General features: G+C 27.4%; 1 protein-coding gene across 2 annotated transcripts in view; it reads left to right on the plus strand.

Moving 5' to 3' along the window:
• The first annotated feature begins 268 nt into the window (after positions 1 to 268).
• Positions 269 to 21,291, plus strand: part of LOC100866516 (beta-1,4-N-acetylgalactosaminyltransferase bre-4) — a 90,292-nt gene continuing 69,269 nt past the window's right edge. The window contains exon 1 of one of the 2 annotated variants that reach the window (XM_086913891.1): positions 269 to 837. The gene's annotated coding sequence lies outside the window, so the exon portion shown is untranslated. Of the gene's footprint in view, positions 838 to 19,844; positions 20,503 to 21,291 lie in introns of those variants that run through there. The other variant, XM_012493620.3, reaches the window with a different exon arrangement.

Here is a 21,291-nt window from a genome sequence, read left to right on the forward strand (position 1 = left end):
ATATCAATTTGAAAGTAACAATGTAATATTTAATATAAATGTAAACTTACTGAATTATCATAGAATAAGATGTCTTTTCTTGGATTTTGAACTTTCTCCTTTAAATTTATTAATATTTGTTTACACAATTATTTTCCCGCTGTGAAACACTTTCTATTCAACTATCAAAAAATATCGGCAGATGTCGCGTCGGGTGCTTTTAAGAGAAGCAGTCAACATGGCGTCTTCAAACAGTAACAAACTACGTTCATGTCTTTGAAAGAAAGTTACTAGTATTGCCGCACGTAGGCGCTGTAGAACAAGTATCTGTCTCTGTAAGAGCTTTTTTTCAAGGATGTTTGCGATAAAGAGCTTCGGGACTGGAGATCCGCGTCTTTTTCGATTCTCTAATTTTCCCGCGAGATCATCTAACAACAGTAAAGGTGATCGGTTAATAGATAGTGACATCCTTCTGTTTTATATGTCATCTTGTCATTTATCCCGCAAGGACAGTGTCTGTTTTACCGTGTGATCGTGCTTCTGAGAAGGAATAAAGAGAGCGTGCTCCTGCAAACTGTTCGTGTATAGTGCAAATAGTTCGTCCTTTATAATGACGATGTTTGTGAAGAGATATCAATACAATCACATGGCTGCTTGTGGTTTATTCGATCATAATTCAGCAAAAAATTAATAACTTGTCGATTGACATAATGCGTGAGATAACGTGGAGATTCGGTTTCAATTTTAATACTCATAAGCCTACAATCTGATACGAATCACGGAAGCTGTGCCTCTTTATACAAATTGAAAATAAGAAAAAATCAAGGAGTTCGTAACGACTGGAAGCAGCAAAGAATCGTAAGTATTTTGCAATTACATAAACAAAAAATATACGAAACTGACAAAAGATTTCAATCGCATTTTTTAGTATTTTTTCTATTCATTCACTCACGTGACAGTTGACAGCGAAAGAACTTACGATGCGGCAAAAATGACAATATTTCATAATTTTGTTTAAATGTTAAACATATTATATTTAATCAAATCGCAAATGCGTACATATTTTTTTCAATTATATGTATTTTTTCAATTTTTCACGTGGTTTGATACATAGTTTAAATTTCGAATAGCAATATATAAATGGGTGTTTTCTAGGCTATATCTACACACGAAATCCTTCTATATCTCAGTATTAAACAAATATTTATAAATAATGAAACAAAAATATTAAATATAAAATATAATCTTAATTCTGTAAAATTCGTATTTTTTAATATTGCTTTACTGAATTAGAAATTTGTTGCCATAATGCAACTGTAATAATATAATATTATTTAATATTATTATATATATTTCGAAAAATTTATATATAATAAAATGGAATATTCTATATAATATATTCTAAATAGTATATAATCATTTTTCCTTATATGATGCAAAATAAAAAAATCTTATGTTTGAAATATTTTCAACATTACGTAAAATACCTCTAAAAAGATTAGCAATGAATATGATAAATATAATATAAATATATTATAGATCTTCGAAATATTAAGAGTGAAATCATTTGTTAGGCACGTATATTACTATAATAATATATATTCTTTGCTCACTATTCTTTATCGCAATTTAATACAATCATTATTATAACACCGCTATTATATTCTTTTATAAAAACTTGAAATTATTTTAACTTAAGATATTTTCATCCATTAAAGTTAAAATTTAATCGAACGACAGCTATTCTGTAATGAACCTGTCATTTAAGATATATTTTATCGGAATTAATAAGTTTAGAGAATTCTATTATTATTAATTTAATTAAATTAATTCAAACGATCATGAGATTAAACAAATCTACATAATTATATATCTCCAAAAATACTTGGACATTGATAAAATTTTGATTTTCATATTTTAATATTTAGAATGTCTAGTATTTTAATATTATATAAAATAAAATAAAAATTTTGCAATATATATATATATATAACAATATTTAAATTAATGTAATTGTTTATATATTATAGGAAAATTAAACAAAAACTGATTTTTTTATATTATAAAAATATTCCTTATAAATACAAGAGAAAATATTATTTATGATAACAATTTTTTATAAAAATTTATTTGATTCAATGTCTTATTTTACGAATAATATTATATATTTTATTTTCCTTTATTGCAAGATTTATCTCATCTTTTTTTTTTTTAATATTTATTATTATTTTTTTATCAAATTCACGATTAATTTTAATATATAAAAATAATTACATTTTTTTAAAAATAATAAAAAATTTATGATTTTAGTTTGTGAAATAAATTTATAACATAAATATTTTTTCAAATTTAAAACATTTTCTTTTTAATTTGTAATTATAAATTGTCCGAATATTTTTAGGACCAGCTATGTCGAATCGGTATCATTATGCACAGTGAAATTAATTAATAATACGTATAAATATATGCAAAATTTTGTGTCCAAATCTGCAAATTAACATTTGACAACGTATTATATTTAAAATAATAGGAATTAATTAGGTGCAATGACCTAAATATGCAATTGTCTCTCTTTTAATCTACTGAGATGAAATATAATATACTATATAATATGTTAAACTCAAAGAGAAAAAATGTTGAAGGAGCAAAAAGATATTGTAATTTTAGAGAATCAAACATATTTTTAAAGATCGTAATAGAAGGCTGAAATTAAATTTATAGTTTAAAGAAATTAAAGATTAACAAATGTAAAAATTACAATTAATTTTTTTTTATAATTACAAGAGATATTGCATTAATAGAAAATATAATTAAATCAGACTTAATTTTAGGAAATTATCAAATTATTTTAAAATTAGTTTTTAAAATTTTTTGAAAAATAATTTATTTCTGAAACGACATAAATATTTCATGAAATATTTTTTATGAAAAATAAATAAATGTATTTGCAATTATATAATTTATTTAATTTTATTTATTTCAAAAATTTATTATTTTCTAATGTATTTTTATTAAATTAATTATTTATTATTTTCTATCACTATTTCTTTTCAATGAAAATAATTAGTTTTTTAATATATAACAACAAATCTTTATATTATTATTGTTTTTAATATTATTATACTCATTACAATTATTACTATATTTATTATTCAATATGTATTTTAAAAGATATTTCAGGAACGAATTTTCCATAAAGAAATAAATTAATTATTTCAAATGATGAATTCTTTAATTTTTTCATCTTGTTCAAATTTTTTTATTTGATCAAAATATCAAAAAATCAAAATACATTACTTATCAAGTAATAAATAGCGTTATTTAAAATAATTATTTTAAAATTTTTTTCAAAATAAATTTCATTTAGATCTAAATTATGAATTATGAAGATAAAATACTAAATATAATTTAAATATTATTTTAATAGTAGTAACAATGAATAAGTTTTTTAATAATTAGATTTATTTTAATATTCGTATTTCCTATAAATAAATGATAGATTAATAAAATATGATTTCATTAATGATTTTCTACATGTTCTACATAAACAATTTATAATATAATCTATAAATCTAAAAAAGAAGATTTATAAATTTATAAAGAATCGATAAAAATCTATAAAGAATTTATTTGCATATATCTCTTTTAAAATCAGTGAAATCAGTAAAAATTTATGTATAACTTTAACGTAAATAGTTACAATAGCTAACGGTAAACAGTTATGATATTTTCATAATCTCAAAATACACTCAATTTTTTTCTTTTTCTTTTTTTAATATCCATGATACCAATTTCGTATACTCGACAATATTTATCATACTAAAATGCTTTTCTAAAGGTCGTTTAGATCGTTTTGGATTTAATGTATAAATAAATATGAACTTTCTACAGAAAGTCACCAATTCTTTAGCTTTCTTTTCGTCTAGATTTTCTCGTGATCTATGCAATATAAAATATAGTATTATATAAAATATTGCGATTAATAGATTAACCAGCAATATAAATAACATTCGAGAATACGAATGAATTCATATTTATCAAGCTTTCCACATCGATGATTTTTCTTTATTTCACATGGTTATTTAAATCATTCGAAAAAGAAAAAAAATAAAGAAAACAGTATTTTGTGCGCTAATCTAGTTAGAACATAAGCAGGAATGACCTTGAGTCGAGTTGTTGACTTTCAAAACAAAGGAAAACTACGCAAAGGACACTTATGTCCGTCGAGTAGCGTGTTAATTGTATAACGTGACGTGAAATTAAAACATGGATTTTCTAGTTTGTTCTCGAGACGATAAAAATTCCATTTGCCTGAATTCTGACTAAGAAATCGCTAAAAAGATATTGATCGCATAAAATCGAACTTTCATAACTTGAAGCTCTATAATTTGAAAATTGCTATAAAAAAAAAATTTTATTTATTCGCTTTCTTTCATTATTGAAAACTTTTTATTATCAAAATATATAGACCTTTTTATAGATTAAAATATAAACTTAATTCGAATTATTCGCCACGTATTTATATTGTTACATCTTTTAATTCGAATTCAGAGTGTAATGTATGTAACTCGGTTTCTGCAAATCGAAATTAATTTTCTAAGTAAACGATAAATTTTGATGCTTTTACAATTCGAAGTAATTACACGACATAGTATTAAACTATTTATTGTGTTCTTTCAATTATTACAATAATCTTGTATATCGCTGAAAAAAAGTGATTTATAACTTATATTGTTTTTTTTTTGAATCCTTATAAATAAAAGAATCAAATATTTCAATATTCGTAGTTGAATATTTAACAATATTGGAAATATTATATTAACAATGTATACTGATTGTTTTTTTTCATCCATTTTAATAATGATTTTTATTATTCTCATCTAATTCATTGTCTGTGACATTTGTTCAATTGAAGATGACTAGTTCAAAATAACAATATTGTTATTATTGATTTTTCAAGACAAACAAGTTTTATCATATGTTCTTGGATCAATTAAATACGATAATATAATATAATTTTATTAATATTCATTTTATATGGACAATAATTATTTTAATAAAATAAATAAGTTTAAAAAAAACAAATATTTTGATAAAAAATAAATAAATAAAATAAACATTGATAATTTTTATTAAGCTTTAATTAATAAATTTCACTAATAAAAATAATAAAGATGGATAATAATAAAAATTTGAATAAAACATCATTATTCTAAATGATATCCATCCAATATATCTAATGAATCTATTATTAATATATCTTTTTGTTCCAAAAATTTAATATTTCTTTTTGTTTCAATATCTTTGTTGATAATAGTTTAAAATTTTCCAAAATTAAAATTTCAAAATCATTCAACTTCGAACAAATACAAAGACAAGTTAATGAAGAGTGATGCCCATCAGAGATGAATTTTTTAATATATGCATACGTTCAGAGATCACGAAAGAAAAGTTAAATTATATTTTTTAATTTTCTAATTTGTAAAAAAAGAACAGTTTTAAAGTTAAAATTGTTACTTTCCTGTACATCGGTAATTAAATTTGTTAAAACTTATTTTTAAAGATGTTAACTTTCTCATCTTCTTAACTTTAATAGGTTAAGATAATCTCTTAATTCTTTTTTTCTCCAGATACTGAAATATTTATCATTAGAGGATGTAAGATACAAGAAATTAATAAAAATCGACTTATCACGTTTTTTATATCTAATTACTTCATATCTAATATTTTAAATAGCTATTTATATGATATATAACAATAATAAATATATCGTACGATATATTATTATTATATTTCACATTTTAGTTGTTATAATTCAATCATTACTATAAAAGAAAACTGCTGTTGAAAAGAGAGAAGGAAAAAGAGAAAGAACGAAATGCTCAATATCTCTGAAAAGATAGTAGTAGAAGTAGAAATACAATCGAAAATTAACTAGTAAATAGCTCTTGACTTAAGAAATTGAAAATAAGAGAATAAAATTTTGAAATTTTATTAGAGATCAATTTAATACTCATAGCAATATTTCTGTTTCTTTTTTTAAATAATATCAATAAAAATTTGAAAAAAATGATGAGCAATAAGATTTAATAAATTACTCTAACCGAAAAGATGTTGAAAATTTCCCCCTTGATATAAGAGACAAGTTATAACTAGCTATGGACTAATAATATAGTTTCAAGTTTTTATGTTCAAGCGTTTAGGTGATATTATCGTTCAATTCATTGCGATTATGGCTCTTTCAGAATAAACTAGTTGGTATTACTATGGTAACACACATATGCTATCACAAACTTATCTATTAATAGTCTTGATATTGCTTACACAATGACTTGAGCTACAATGTGATAAAGATTATTATTCCATGTGTGTATTTGTCTGTTACAATACACATATGAGCATACATATGAGCAGAATTCAATTTTCATTATTAGTATCGTAGTAAATAGTGATAGAAAATTTTTGCTAATATTTTAGAAATTCTTAGAAATATCTTAGAAATTAGCAACTTGATTACACATATAGAAAATATTTTTAAAGATATCTTTTATGATGAAATTGATAAGGATCATTCGTTCTGTTCATTTAGAAAGTTATCCAAATATAATCAACGTCTGATCATTAAATTATTCGATGCGCTAGATTTTAAATATATAATAATTGTACAATATGTTCCATTATTTATACAATTTATTTATACAATGGATAAAGAGTGATTCTCGTGAAAAGAATTTGACAATTTTTCAAATAAGAGATTGACTAATTAGTGATTGAATTCTAATGAATTATCGATAAAAGGTTATTCTATGTATTGATGGTGAATACATATGGAAAAAAATGTAAAATAAAATTTTATCGTTTAAATCCTTGTTTTTTTTTTTTTTTTTTTGAGCAAATCGAAATTTTACAATTGAAAGGTTATATTCATTTTCAAATTCAATTTTCTCAAAAACTAATTTTCACATGTGGAATTACCTCTTATCGATATAATTTATTTATATGCAATTGAGAATTTTTTAAAGTCGAAATGAAAAAAATGAAAAAAAATTCTTTTTCGATTTATTTTTATTTTTTCAAAAATCATCCTTTTAGCACGAATAACGAAATATCTCTATATCAATAATAAAAAAGAGTAACTCAACTCATCTAGTTTTAATAAATACACTAAATATCTAACCATAGGGAATTATTTCTTACTAGATCATACATATACACTTATATACATATATTATACATATATTATTACGTGTCACTTCAAATTTAAATTAATTTGATCATTTTATTACAAATAGCGTCAAATTGGCAAGATTGTACAGACAACATATAAATTACACAACGCTTGAATACAAATTTTTTTGGATCGTGGTCAACCGCGATATAAGTGAAACTGCGGATATTGATTCCGCATTGAAGCCTCGCTATATTATATTATCAATCCACGACGATATTGAATACGATAGTTCGAAATTATACACAACTAATTTTTTTCTGTGCTGAAAGAGCAAAAAAAAAAAAAAAACGAAATATCCAGAATATTTTACTTTGATTAATTGTATCTCACGAAAGATCAAGTAGGGTATATTTAGTTTACTCGTTTAAATACTAATTATTCTTAATTATGCATGGATTGAAAGATTAAACGTGTTTACAATTTTAGCAAAATTGTGCGATAATTACGGTAAGAAATTCCATCTTGCTTATCGCCTTCTTCTACCTTCCATCCTTTCACGATAGCACGTTCTCATCACTTTAAACGCAGCCCCTGTCGTGCCACATACCTATATAGCAAAAACTTTTCACCGTTTATATCCTTTATTTCCTCTGACGCTCATTATCTTTGTTAGAAATAGTTTCATACGTTAGACGGAAAATTACAGCTAGCAAAGGCCGATTGAATTTTTCTCATATACGATGAAATTTCATTTTGTCTGTGCCATATATATATATATTGGAATGGAATTTTCATGAATATATGATTTTTAGTTTAGGAACTCCGGCTCGTATTATCTGAATTGAGAATATCACTTCAATTATAATTCAATGCATATAAATGTACGAAAGTAAAGATGTAATGTATTACAGTTTGAAAAATGAGTTATTAGATACGTTATTTGCCAAAATATGGAATAAAAAACTTTCTTTCAGTGATATTGAAAATTACTTTGAATATTTTTTTGAACATTTTAAAATTTAGGGAGAAATTCTGATACTTTTATGTATATATATAAAGTGTATCCAATTTTGATGAAGTATTGAATAATGATATTGAAAATTACTTTGAGTATTTTTTTGAACATTTTAAGTTTAGGGAGAATTCTGATACTAGTTTTATGTATATATATAAAGTGTATCCAATTTTGATGAAGTATCATTGAAGTAAATAAGTAAATAATGATATTGAAAATTACTTTGAGTATTTTTTTGAACATTTTAAAGTTTAGGGAGAAATTCTGATACTAGTTTTATGTATATATATAAAGTGTATCCAATTTTGATGAAGTATCATTGAAGTAAATAAGTAAATAATGACATTGAAAATTACTTTGAATACTTTTTTGAACATTTAGAGAAATTCTGATACTAGTTTTATGTATATATATAAAGTGTATACAATTTTGATAAGTATCGTTGAAGTAAATAATGATATTGAAAATACTTTGAGTAATTTTTTTGAACATTTTAAAATTTAGGGAGAAATTCTGATACTAGTTTTATGTATATATATATAAAGTGTATCCAATTTTGATGAAGTATTGAATAATGATATTGAAAATTACTTTGAGTATTTTTTTGAACATTTTAAAATTTAGGGAGAAATTCTGATACTAGTTTTATGTATATATATATAAAGTGTATACAATTTTGATGAAGTATCATTGAAGTAAATAAGTAAATAATGATATTGAAAATTACTTTGAGTACTTTTTTGAACATTTAGGGAGAAATTCTGATACTAGTTTTATGTATATATATAAAGTGTATACAATTTTGATGAAATAAATAAGTATAATTTATTCTAGAAAGATGAAATGACGAAAATTTAAAAAGAACAACTTTTTGTAGAACAATGTAATACACACTTTATACAAAAATATACAATTTAAAAATAAAATATAACAAATATACGTATTGCATACTAGGGAATAAATTCTTCCTCGAACAATCAATTCTTCGATCTATTAATATTCCTTGCCTAACCTCAAATTTTTTTACTCGAAGTGAATTTCTAATATAATTAACCTCGAATAATTTTCATTAATCTCACGTAACTTTATATCTTATCTTATTACTTTCGATCTCTAGATACTAATTAAAATTAAGAAAACTAGAACTAATCATTTGCATACCTATTCCTCATTCACTCTTCATGTATCGATATATGTGAAAGACTGCTCACCGTATGCTCTCTACGTTATATTCATATTTCCAACTAACTATTCAATCTTAAAGAATACGAAATTATAATAAATTCGTGGAAAAATTCGAAACGATTAATTCGTTTCCTTTTCGCGAGTCAAGTGTCACGATGTGAACGCGTTCACGTTATTGTAAACGACCAATTGTGTATTGGGTGGGCAGAGCGGGGGAGGAACACGCGAATATAATGGCAAACAAGAAAGAGACCAGGGCACCGATGAGTTATGAAGCTCGTGGCTCGTTTATTATCGCAACGGCGGGGTTAATCACGCTCCGTCTAACGATTTCCTTGTTAAACCCTGCACTGCTGACGATGCCGCTATTTCGTACGTTTTATAAATAAGAATGGGAAGTCGATCTCGTCCTCCTGGCCTTCGCCATCCATCTCCTGGGATGGAAACTCGAAAAAATTCGCGTTTACGTTTTTCTTGAGAGAACAAAGTTGAATCGTCTCGATAATCTTTATGGATCGATTATAATAGCTGTAATAAATTCAAGAAATTTATTCCTTAATAAAATTATCACTTCGAGTACGTTTGTACGAAATTAGTCACGTTTCATGATCGGTTTAGGCTCGATTCTCGTTGCGTTTCGTACATTAATTGTTGAGAAAATATAATGAGTGGAATTAACGTGCCATTTCAGTTATTTTAAAAATTAACATCAAACATTATCTGTGTTCATTTCGAAGATGATAACAAGCAATCTCGAAAATGAAACGCTTGATTTTTTTTTTTTCCTTGATATTTCCATCCGTTATATAAGCTCTGATTGGAAAATATTCTTTGTATAATAATCGATGTTTCTTCTTTGCTATTTCTAAGACACTTCTTCAACGTCTTTTTTTTTTTTAGAGTTAAGCAAATCTTCTCCCTTCTCATAATTGGTTAAAAAATATAAATATTCAAATTCTCATAAAGATTCAGTGATGGAACAATCATCTTTATCTTGCAATATTTATTCGGATAATAAGTAATTGGATTTCATTGGAGAGACAAAATGTAATTATCAATTTTATTTTTCGTTTAATCGCATTAATTTATCTGTTAATAAATTCGTGTGAAAAATTTATACTCAGGATTTACTATCAGCATTTAAAAACGAAAATTAAAAAATATTCAATATTATATAGAAGAAGTAACAGTAATAATAGTGCACTTTGCAGAATCTTTATTTTTCGTTCAGTGTCTATCGCAATAGGTCATAGATCACTATACACATTGAAAATTATAATATTTTTCATAAAAATAATCAACTTTATTGATTAGTTGAAAAAATATTGCTGCAAGATTCAACTGCTGTGATCATTTGTTTAACAAATGTTCCTATAGAATTTCCTAAATATATATATAACGTTCCATATAATTTTTCAGAAATACGTGTTTCGTTTTAAACGAATCTTCTACTGAAATACGTGATCCGCGTTAAAAGCCAAAACCTTCGATTTACGATATATTTCAATCAATCATTTAAAAAACAGAAGCTATTGAATTTGCCGTTTTCTTATTTTGAGATAAAACGAGCAAAACATTTCGTTAAAATGTACGTATATTTGTGAAAGATGTCTTTGGAAGATCGATGCTATGTCAAAGTTCAAAGTTGGTATACAAAAATGTCGAGTAACTTTTTTTTTTATTATTATTTATTAAGTTTTAAGCGATTCGAGTTTACGTTAGATGAAGCGAGAGGAAGGAATAGAGCGCTCTCGTCACTCTGTCTGTCTCGTCTCGTTTCTCTCTTCTCATTCGAGAAAAGTAGAAAAATGAAAAGAACACTTTTTCCTTCGTTTTTAAAATTATATATTAATTTAATCTTTGAAAATTTCATCTTTCAAATTAGAAGTCAAGACAAAACAGAAACACTCGTATTTGATCGAGACTTATCAAAGTTAGATGAAGCGAGAGAAGATTACGATGGGAGTGGAACAAGGACAGAGGAATTTCGGTTCTTAATCGAAATCTTTATATAACAAAATTGTTTTCACCTTTATGGAATACTATCCATATATTAACATCTTATTATAGTTATTGCTCCTCATAGTTCCGTGTGCAAATTGCGGTTGCGTAAAAGGATAAAGGATAAAGGAAAGACTTGGGCATTAACAATGGATATCGGTTGGAAGCGAGGTTTGACACGTATAAATCGCGGAGCACAAGGTATACGCGGAGAGGCAATTTCAAGAGTGCTGTCATAACGACTTGTCATAAATAAACGTATCGATTGATCTTTGAGCTATTTTATTCGTATCTCGAATGGAAAACAATTCCAAGGAAAATGTTGCGCAACAAGCTTTTTGAAACATGAAATATCGAGAGATATTTCAATTTCTCGCTATTCTTCTTCTTCTTCTTTTTTCTTTTTTTTGTTTTCGAAGGAAAGGGGAGAGAATAACTGGTAAACGTATGTTACCCTTTTAGGATGATAATTTGGAACACGAAAAGGAGGATACTTTGCTTCTTTACCTATTTGTCAATTTTGCAGACGGATGATGGTAAACAAGCGAAGTAAATTGTCAATTTCAATCAATTAATTGGAATTTACGATGAATGATGACGATTCTTTTTTTGAAAAATTAATTTCAATAAAGGAATATTTTCATCTTGTTGCTTTTTCGAACTGTAATTTGCATTTTTAAAATTTCTCTTAAATAAAAATAGATGGTTCCACAACACACAGATAATTAGAAGAATTGTGACGAATGCGAGTAATATTAATACGAGTTGCATTATTCAAAAATTTTTTTTTTCCTCTTGGTGTTTGATCAGAAAATATCACGAGTGAAAAAGTGTACTTCGTTTCCTGGCAGTCGTTTGGTTATCATAACTCCGTATCATTCGTTTTATTTCTCAAAAATACAGTGTTGCCGTTATTTAATTGTGTTTTTTACGAAAAGAAAAAAGGTTCAGGAGTAACAAATGATCCTTCTGCCAGCGAAACTGCGCACCTGAAACATTACTCATAGGATGACCCTATACGTTCTTACATATGTGCATGCATGAAATATGGACCGAGTGGAAACACGTAACAGTCTCTAACGTAACAAGGCATTCCTACGTTGCCTCTTTTCAAACACACTCTCTCGAATTGCATTTCTTCTCGCATGCACGCGATAAACCGTTGCAAGTTCAATTGGAAGAATATCATTGCAATGTAACGGCAATGCTCTACAATGCAATGGAATTCTTATTATACAGTCGTTTAAACTTATTCGAAAACAAGTTAATAGCCTTTTTTCTTTTGTTGGATAACGATTAACTAATCGCCAATTGGTTGGATCAACTCTCGAAACGACTGGCTCGTTTCCACCGTCTTAGCGGTTAACGAAAATTAGATAAGTTTGAATTTATCGATATGGGTCATTTTTGAGCCGACTTCACCAGGCAGCCACTTCGAGACACTTAAATAATGCGTTCGAGGTAATTTCTGTCCTCCGTTAAAGCTATTATTATTGGATAAGTAATGCTCTTTTGATCTCTCGATTAGCTTGTGGATAAGCGAGGATTAATCTTAAAAAAGATCTGGGAGAGTTTAAGGAGGATTTAAGGAACACTCATTTCAGGGAAAATGTTAAAAATTTCTTTCCCTTTGTTCGAGATACGTTTATTCGTGCATTAGCTAGGACGTTTAAGTATTTGTTTATGAAGAAGTATAATGTAGTAGAATATTTTATTATTCGAATTGTAGATACATGTAAGAACATCGAAACGTAGATGTGTATTTAATTATTAACTATTGAAATTGAGAATATTTAAGAAGTTAGAAAATCATTGGCATTAAAAAAACAGAAATTAAATATCTATAAAGTGCACATTTCTTTATATATTAAAAAATTCCTAGATTTCTTAGGGATCCCTAGAATTTCTTGTCTCGATTTTACTATAAATAAGCGTATTATTTTCCTCCAAATATAGAATAATTCATCTGCGAGAAGTCTGTGTTCCAAAATTCCTGTATCTAAATGGATAAAATAGGTTTTACTGTATTGAAAAATGTTAAAATATAAAATATCTTAAGAGATTGCACAGATTATAAGAATATATATATATATAGAATTTGAAGTTACATTTTATTCTAGATCAGTATTGTTGTAAGTATAGCAAACGTTTTATTTATATATCTTAAATATTATACAAAATATAAATCTTATAATTAATTATAAAGTTTATAAAAATAAAACTTGATCAATTAATTTTTCTTTTCTAATGATGTGTATTTAATTATTAACTATTGAAATTGAGAATATTTAAGAAGTTAGAAAATCATTGGCATTAAAAAAACAGAAATTAAATATCTATAAAGTGCACATTTCTTTATATATTAAAAAATTCCTAGATTTCTTAGGGATCCCTAGGATTTCTTGTCTCGATTTTACTATAAATAAGCATATTATTTTCCTCCAAATATAGAATAATTCATCTGCGAGAAGTCTGTGTTCCAAAATTCCTGTATCTAAATGGATAAAACAGGTTTACTGTATTGAAAAATGTTAAAATATAAAATATCTTAAGAGATTGCACAGATTATAAGAATATATATATATATATAGAATTTGAAGTTACATTTTATTCTAGATCAGTATTGTTGTAAGTATAGCAAACGTTTTATTTATATATAATATAAATATTATACAAATCATTAAATATTTTTGACATAAATTAAATTATAAATCTTATAATTAATTGTAAAGTTTATAAAAATAAAACTTGATCAATTAATTTTTCTTTTCTAATAAGCAAGAAAAATTCTATTTATAACGAATTAATTTTTGGGTATATTTTTAACTATTTTTCAAAAGCATCCAAATGTCCAAAAAGCAAAAGACAACACTTATCATAAGTTTCCTTTTTTTTTTAATCTTTACACTTGGAAAAATATTAATGCGCAAATTCCACGTATATAAAGAATTTCTCTATCTCTTTCCATTTGAACCCTTTAATAAAAGGAAACTTTCCTAATTTTAAATAGAAATTCAAGATTTTATCTCTTAAACTTAAACTTCTAACTTTTAGATGAAAGCTAAAAATTACAATTCTTTTTTCTCATAAGCGAAGAAAACTTCTGTTTATAGAGGGTTCGTTCATTTTTAACCCCTTCTAAAGTATAATCCAAAAGCAAAAGGAAACACTTGTAAGTTTTTCTTTCTTATACTTGGAAAAATATTAACAGACTTATCCTTATTCCGTCTCTTTTATTCAAACTGTTTAATAAATCCGCTTGAAACCGCTCCAATTATAATAATAAAATTAAAATTTTACATTGAGATTCGAAATTTATTATCGAGATTACTTTAGAAAGATTATGTTTGTAACAAAACGGAATAAGGAAGAGATTATTTCAATACTATTCTTATCCGAAAAAAAGTATAGGGTGTAAATTGGCCGTGTTCCAAGATACCTCGTCAGCAATCCATCGTTTAAGGTATCTCAAAAGAGCATAGAAGCCAAGTAGGACTATATATTTTCCTTATCTCAATTTTTGCACATAAAGCTCGAATGGCAGCTATCTTCTGCTTCTACCCTTTCCAGCATCCATAGGCCGATGGTTGAATTTAAAGGTCACGTATTACACGGATCAATGAAATGTTTTACACGAGGGAAGATTTTGTGACGATCGATGGCGGCCTTTGTTTCGATTCAAAGCTAATGCATCGTGCATCGTGCAGATTAAATGTAGTAGAGTAGAGACCGGGAGTAGTCGGTTCGATCAGGAATTGTGCAAGAATTTGTTGAACGAAACAAAATTTTAAAAGAAAATGTTGCTTATTTACAATCAAACAAGTATCCAACGAGTATTAATAAATAATGAAAAATTATTTTGCTTGTATAGAAAAAAGTAATTAAAAATTATCACAATTATGACAAACGTACATATCATTTCTTGATGCATTCAATGTTAGCTATTTCCTTATTTTGATAAACAGGCAAAAAAAAAGGCGATAATATTCTTTATCGAATTTTTTCTATCGATTAAAAGATTACAAACGATTCTGAATGTGTCAATTGTAAATTTCAATTAACGACTGCTAATTAATTAAACACTGTTAAGTAACTATCAATTACTTAAAAAAAGAAAGAAAGATTAGATTAAAAAATAGAAAAGACAATTATTCACTGCTAGTGTTTAAATCGGTAAGGAAAAAGTTATATTTATAATTAGCTCAAATTTCATTTTTCATCATATTCAAAATTTGCATTAAAATAAATATTCTTCACCAAGACTATTTTGAGATATTTATAATAACAAGTTGCTATAATCCTCCTATCATCTGCCATATCGCATCGACAACAATAATTTCGAACGATGCACTCAAACTGGATGATAAATTATTCGATTACTCCCGTTGGAAGTAATATAGATACTCGATACATTTTGGTTGGTAACAGTGGTATATCGTGTTACTATAGTACAGTTAACTGGTTAAACATCCTGCAAACTGCAAGGTGTTTACTGATAACGGAATATTCTATGAAACCACTTAAACTCGTTTAAGAAATTATTGAAGGAACGAAGACACGGTACGTTAATCAATTACATTGATTATATATATATATATGTAATAGTCCATTTTAGAATTTGAAGATGATAAAAGTATAATTCGTATAAACTCATATCCTATTCGAGGCGCAATTAATATTATTTAATTATTTTTACAAAAGATGTTCAAAATGATTATTTTGAATTTCAAGATTGAAGTGATATATATCAATTGTACATGTATATGTTAAGTGTATTCGTTTAAAAATTGCTTAGCTTCTAAAATGTATAATGCTCGTGAAGCATTATTACGCGTATATAAAATCAAATTATAAACTGTTCTTGAAACTTTTCCCCTGTTCCAGTCTGTTTATATTCAAAATTCCATACATGTGATAGACAACGAATCACATAAAGTGAAGTTCAATAAATTTTCAATATTTTCATAAATACACGAGATAAAATAAATATATACAACGTTAGAGATTTCATTTACTTTCATCGAAATTTTCGGATTAGAATCCCCTTTTCACATACACCCATTCACAAACTTTTCCCCCGTTGTTTACGAATTTCACACCCTGAGTGTATCGAGAGAAGCAATTAGAAAAGTTAGGTGGAAATTCCGGATAACGTTAGGCGGAAGTAGCCGGTGCCAACAGCTTGATTCAAAGTGGCGGATGCCAGATTCTATTGTCTTTCCGGAAAGATGAGCCGGGGAAGGCTGTCCTCTCATGCATCTCACGCCTGCGGCAAGAAGCGCCTCCTATCCTTCTCTCGTGCTTAACACCCTGGTCATGCATAATACAACGTGTGCGCACATGTCTGAAGAAGACAAGGGCACACCGGACGCGAACTGGCGTACACGTTGACATTGCCGTGAGAACGTCAAGATTCGTGCGAAACACGAATGCCTGAGGATAAATATAAACGTTTAGCTATTTTAATTGGGCTAGAAATATGATTACAAGGGCGGAGAAGAACGAGCCTCGCCTCTGGGAAAAGTTGGCCAACTTCCTTTTCAATCCAGACGATCCCAATCTACGCAATGCACTTACTTACGATTTCAAAGTTTGTTAACAGGAGAGGGCGTTCTCGACGTTTTTAATTAATCGAAGAATACGCAGAAGAAATGTTGTTCCAGTTATTTGAGTCGAGCTGTGCTTATTTTTACTCGAGAATTTATCTTTCAAATTCTTTCTCTTACTTTAACGAAAGCACGAGGTTGAAAGAGGTTACTTACGTCGTGAGATTTCGATGCTTGTTGCAACAGAATTGTGTTTCCTTTGAATTAATTAGTTATCTAATGAATGTTGTTGTAAATATTTATTAGATCTCGTCTGTATCCAAGTTTTTCTCTTATTTTTAGAGTTGTCTCGTACTAGTTCGAGACAAAAAAAAAAAAAATACAAATGAATATAAATATTTATCTTGCGATCCCAATGTTTGCTAACAGGGTTATAGAGAAGAGTCTTTACACAAGAGATCCTCGTTCTTTGAAAAGGTGACTTTAGTTACACAAGAGAATGCATATTCGATATATAGTTGGATTGTTTATTCAAGAATGATTCTTTTTCTCTCTCTCTCTCTCTCTTCTTTTTTCAGAATTTTTAACGACAGTTTCACGCTACCTCTGTAAACGTAGAAATAGGTATAAATATTTGATAGGTATACATAGAGTGAGTAGCCCGTATGTTTGACAGTTGGTTGCAAGGCAACATTTTTGCAAAATAATGATAATATAGATAGTGGCCTCGCTGATATAACTTTTAATTTTGCGTCGAATTTTATTGAAAATTTTTTCCATCGATTATCTCAGATAGCAGCAAACTTTTTTATGAAAAATATATTTGTACATTTTGTACGAATTTTATTGCACACATTCTTTACATAAATATGCATTATTTGTTATATATATTTAATATAATATAAGTCATGTAATTGAATTCATTAATATTTTAAAAATACTAAGGAATATATCAAAAGATATATCGAAATTCTATATTGTTTTATTTTTATCGTCTTTGGGATGCTATTGCAAATGGCGACAAGTTAATTTTTTCGTACGAACGAAGAAACGAGGATGAAAAATACTGAAAAGTTCTACAATTTTGACAAGTCAAGTATGCTATAGAATTCAAAAATATATAAATGATAATTCTAAAGGTTGAAACAATAATTCTTTAAATTCTTGCAAATATATTTTAGAAATAATTTCTTTATCAATTGTATCAAATATATATCACATTAAAAGAGAATACTTGTAAAAAGGGAATAAATCAAAAAGTTAATTGTTGTCATTGTCAAAAGTTTGAATAATTTGGACAATATTTTATACCTTTTATACGTATTATATAAATATTGATTTTCTTTTAAAACAATGTTTAAATTTTCATCACATTATATGCATTTAATTTAAAGTTGTAATTATTATTATTGTAGAAAATAATAATAAATTTCAATCAGTGTTTGAATATATATATATATATTCTATATTCTATATTTTTCACAACTTTTGTTATAATCAATTGTATTTTCATGAAATGTTAAATGAAATCTATAGAATGATGTCTTGTTAACATTTCAGAACATAAATTTAATAAAATTTCGCTACTTTTGACTATGTTTATTTATACTAGAATAAATACTTATAATAAAATGATATCTTTCAAATGTATGATACATAATATATAATATAACAAATTTATATATAATTCATAATTCTACATTATTTAAAAAAAATGGATCATTATAAAATCAAAAAAAGGGAAGAGAATTATGTTTTGGATTAATGATTAAAAATTTATATGAAAAATACTTTTTGTTTGAATTGAAAATAATAGATTTTTCCCCTAACATTTGAACGCACTTTTATATTTCTATATTTCTTAAAGCTTCTATGAGAAGTGGCCTGCACGCGTGTAGGCCAATAGGCCAGTAGTCGATAGGATATTTAATTCAACCGGATATCCTATGCTGATCTTGATCGAGTTTTGCTTTTAGAGCAAGTTTGAACTTTTATGCGTTTCGCTTTCTCATTTAAATATCGTGCAGGAAACGCAATGAAATCCACCAGACCGAAGATATCACGTGTCTCACGGTATTGTGCGTTTGCACGAACGTTAATGTCCGTACAAAAATGTTCTCCGAGTATCGATATCCATTATTCATCCCACCTTTCGATCTGTTTTGCAAAATATTTCAGATATACAGAATACGAAATCGTTTTTGAAATGAATGTTTTCGTTGCGTAATGTCCCTCGATTGAACAAGTTGTCATAAACACGAGCGATAATAGAAGAAAGTAGAAAAGATCAATTTTTCTGATAATGAATATTCGTAAGATGAAACAAGAAAAATTATTTAAATTTCTTTTGATAACAATTTGATTTTCTAAATAAAAATTATACTTTATTTTACTTATAAAATTTTCTAAAAATATTGAAATAACTTCTCTACATTTAATATGAGTTAAATTTCAAAAAGAATATTATTTATATAAAGATTGTTGTATCTATATTACATATCACGTTAAATGAGTTATATGTTATTTTTAATAATAAAATATTAATTTTTTTCATAATATCAATTAATATAAATCGTACATAATCATATCGTTCCCTTTCTCCTTTCTAACGAAGAAACCCTTTACGAAAAAAATTAAAATTTTTCCGCAAAAACAATCCATTTGATATCCCATTTCACTTCACTTTATTTCACCACGTATAAATGAGAATCAATACGTGTTCGGTAAGGTCGCGTGAAATTCCACTTGTCGGAAAGGTTGCTCAATTTCTTGCGGGGATTTTATCAATGCACCCGAACCGCCTAATTAAATAGCGCATTAATTCGTTGACTCCGCGAACAGGCACGAGTGCTCCCGATCCAGGGAGTCCTCCGGCCAATCACGCCTGCCGTCATTGACTCGGCCGCGCTTTAGGTCGAGTCGGCGTCGTCTCTCGGCCGGTCACCTCACCAGTCTTTCCCGAGACACCGCGTGCGCAGTGTCGCTCTCTGCGCTCTTGTTTTCCTCGCGGAGCGAACCAACTTTGTTTTGTTGTCCTCCTTGGAGACAACCGATTGGGAGGAGAAGGCGAATATACACGGCATACAGAAAAGAAAAAAAAGTATAATATCGTGTAATAGAAGAGATAGAATTAGAGAAACTTGAAACTGTGTGACGAAGAGTTAGGAATCACAAGTGAACGGTAACGAAACGGTGAATGTCGAGTGAGTGGTGACGAGATCTCTCGTGGACAAGGGGAGGGCCAGTGTGGTACGCGAAAACCGGTTGCGTTGAGAAGGTCAGTTACTTGATCCGGTGTCAAGAAACGCGCGAATTGAACGTTGCGTGGCGTCCGTTATTTTGATTCGTTTCATTTAACGAAAAGTAGTCTCGCGTGAAATCTTCGAAGTTGTTGATTGTTACGCATCCTCGTTCGACGACGTACGAATCTCGTTCGAGGCGGCAAAGGCCAAGGTTGTCGTTTCGCGCGAGCTCTGGCAGAGAGACAGAGACGGAGAAAGAGAAAGGAAAGAAGAGGAAAGTATCTAGCACGTGGGCGAGCACGGAAGAGCAACCGGCCTCTGCGCGTCGTCGTTGACACAAAGAGTAGAGGGAAAGTGGGAAAGGTAAGTGTTATGTAACATTGAATGCGAGAATGTCGATTCAAGGGGAACTGGCATTACTATGCCTACTATGCCATATCTATGCATATTAGTGTTTCTTTTTTTTTTTTTTTTTCTTCCCTTTAGGACATGTTTGAAATGTCAAATCGATTCTACGATCCTTCTGTTAGGATAGTATTTTTCTTTTTCTTTCTATCTTTTTCGATTATCAGATCACAATGAAATTTCTATGTTTTTCTTTAATGGCAAAAAAAAATATAATGGTATAATAAAAGTTGATCATTTATGAAATCTCTTGTAATCATGTTGATCTACAATCAGGTACAAAGGATTGTTAATATTAGAAACTGAACGTGCGATGGATTATAAAGAATTAGAATTACTGTATACATTTATTATATTCAATTATGATAAAATCAAAAAAAGTTTTTATTCCAGACTGAGTTGAAAATTTCTTGTTTTATCCTCATTCTCATCGAAGCGTTCTCTAATCCGGATTCTTTTAGATTATTAATAATTAAATCTTGTTACATCTGAATCATTTCGAGAACAAAAATAGAAAAAAATTTTCATTTCTTAAAATCACAATTTTTATAAAATCAATATCTTTGTAATTTGTTTTTTTGTTAGAATAAAAACAATTGATTTAACGAACGAAAACTTTTTTTTTTTAGATTTCTTGCATCTTTCTTTTCTGATACAAAGAAAAAGACAAAATTTTTTTGAATACATAATATTTTAAAACGAACGTTTTTGACAGAAATTAAATTTTATTCTGTTAATAAAAATATG

Source organism: Apis florea, unplaced genomic scaffold, assembly GCF_048593485.1.
Source record: "Apis florea isolate Af1SG1 unplaced genomic scaffold, ASM4859348v1 contig_3517_pilon, whole genome shotgun sequence".
NCBI lineage: Eukaryota > Metazoa > Arthropoda > Insecta > Hymenoptera > Apidae > Apis > Apis florea.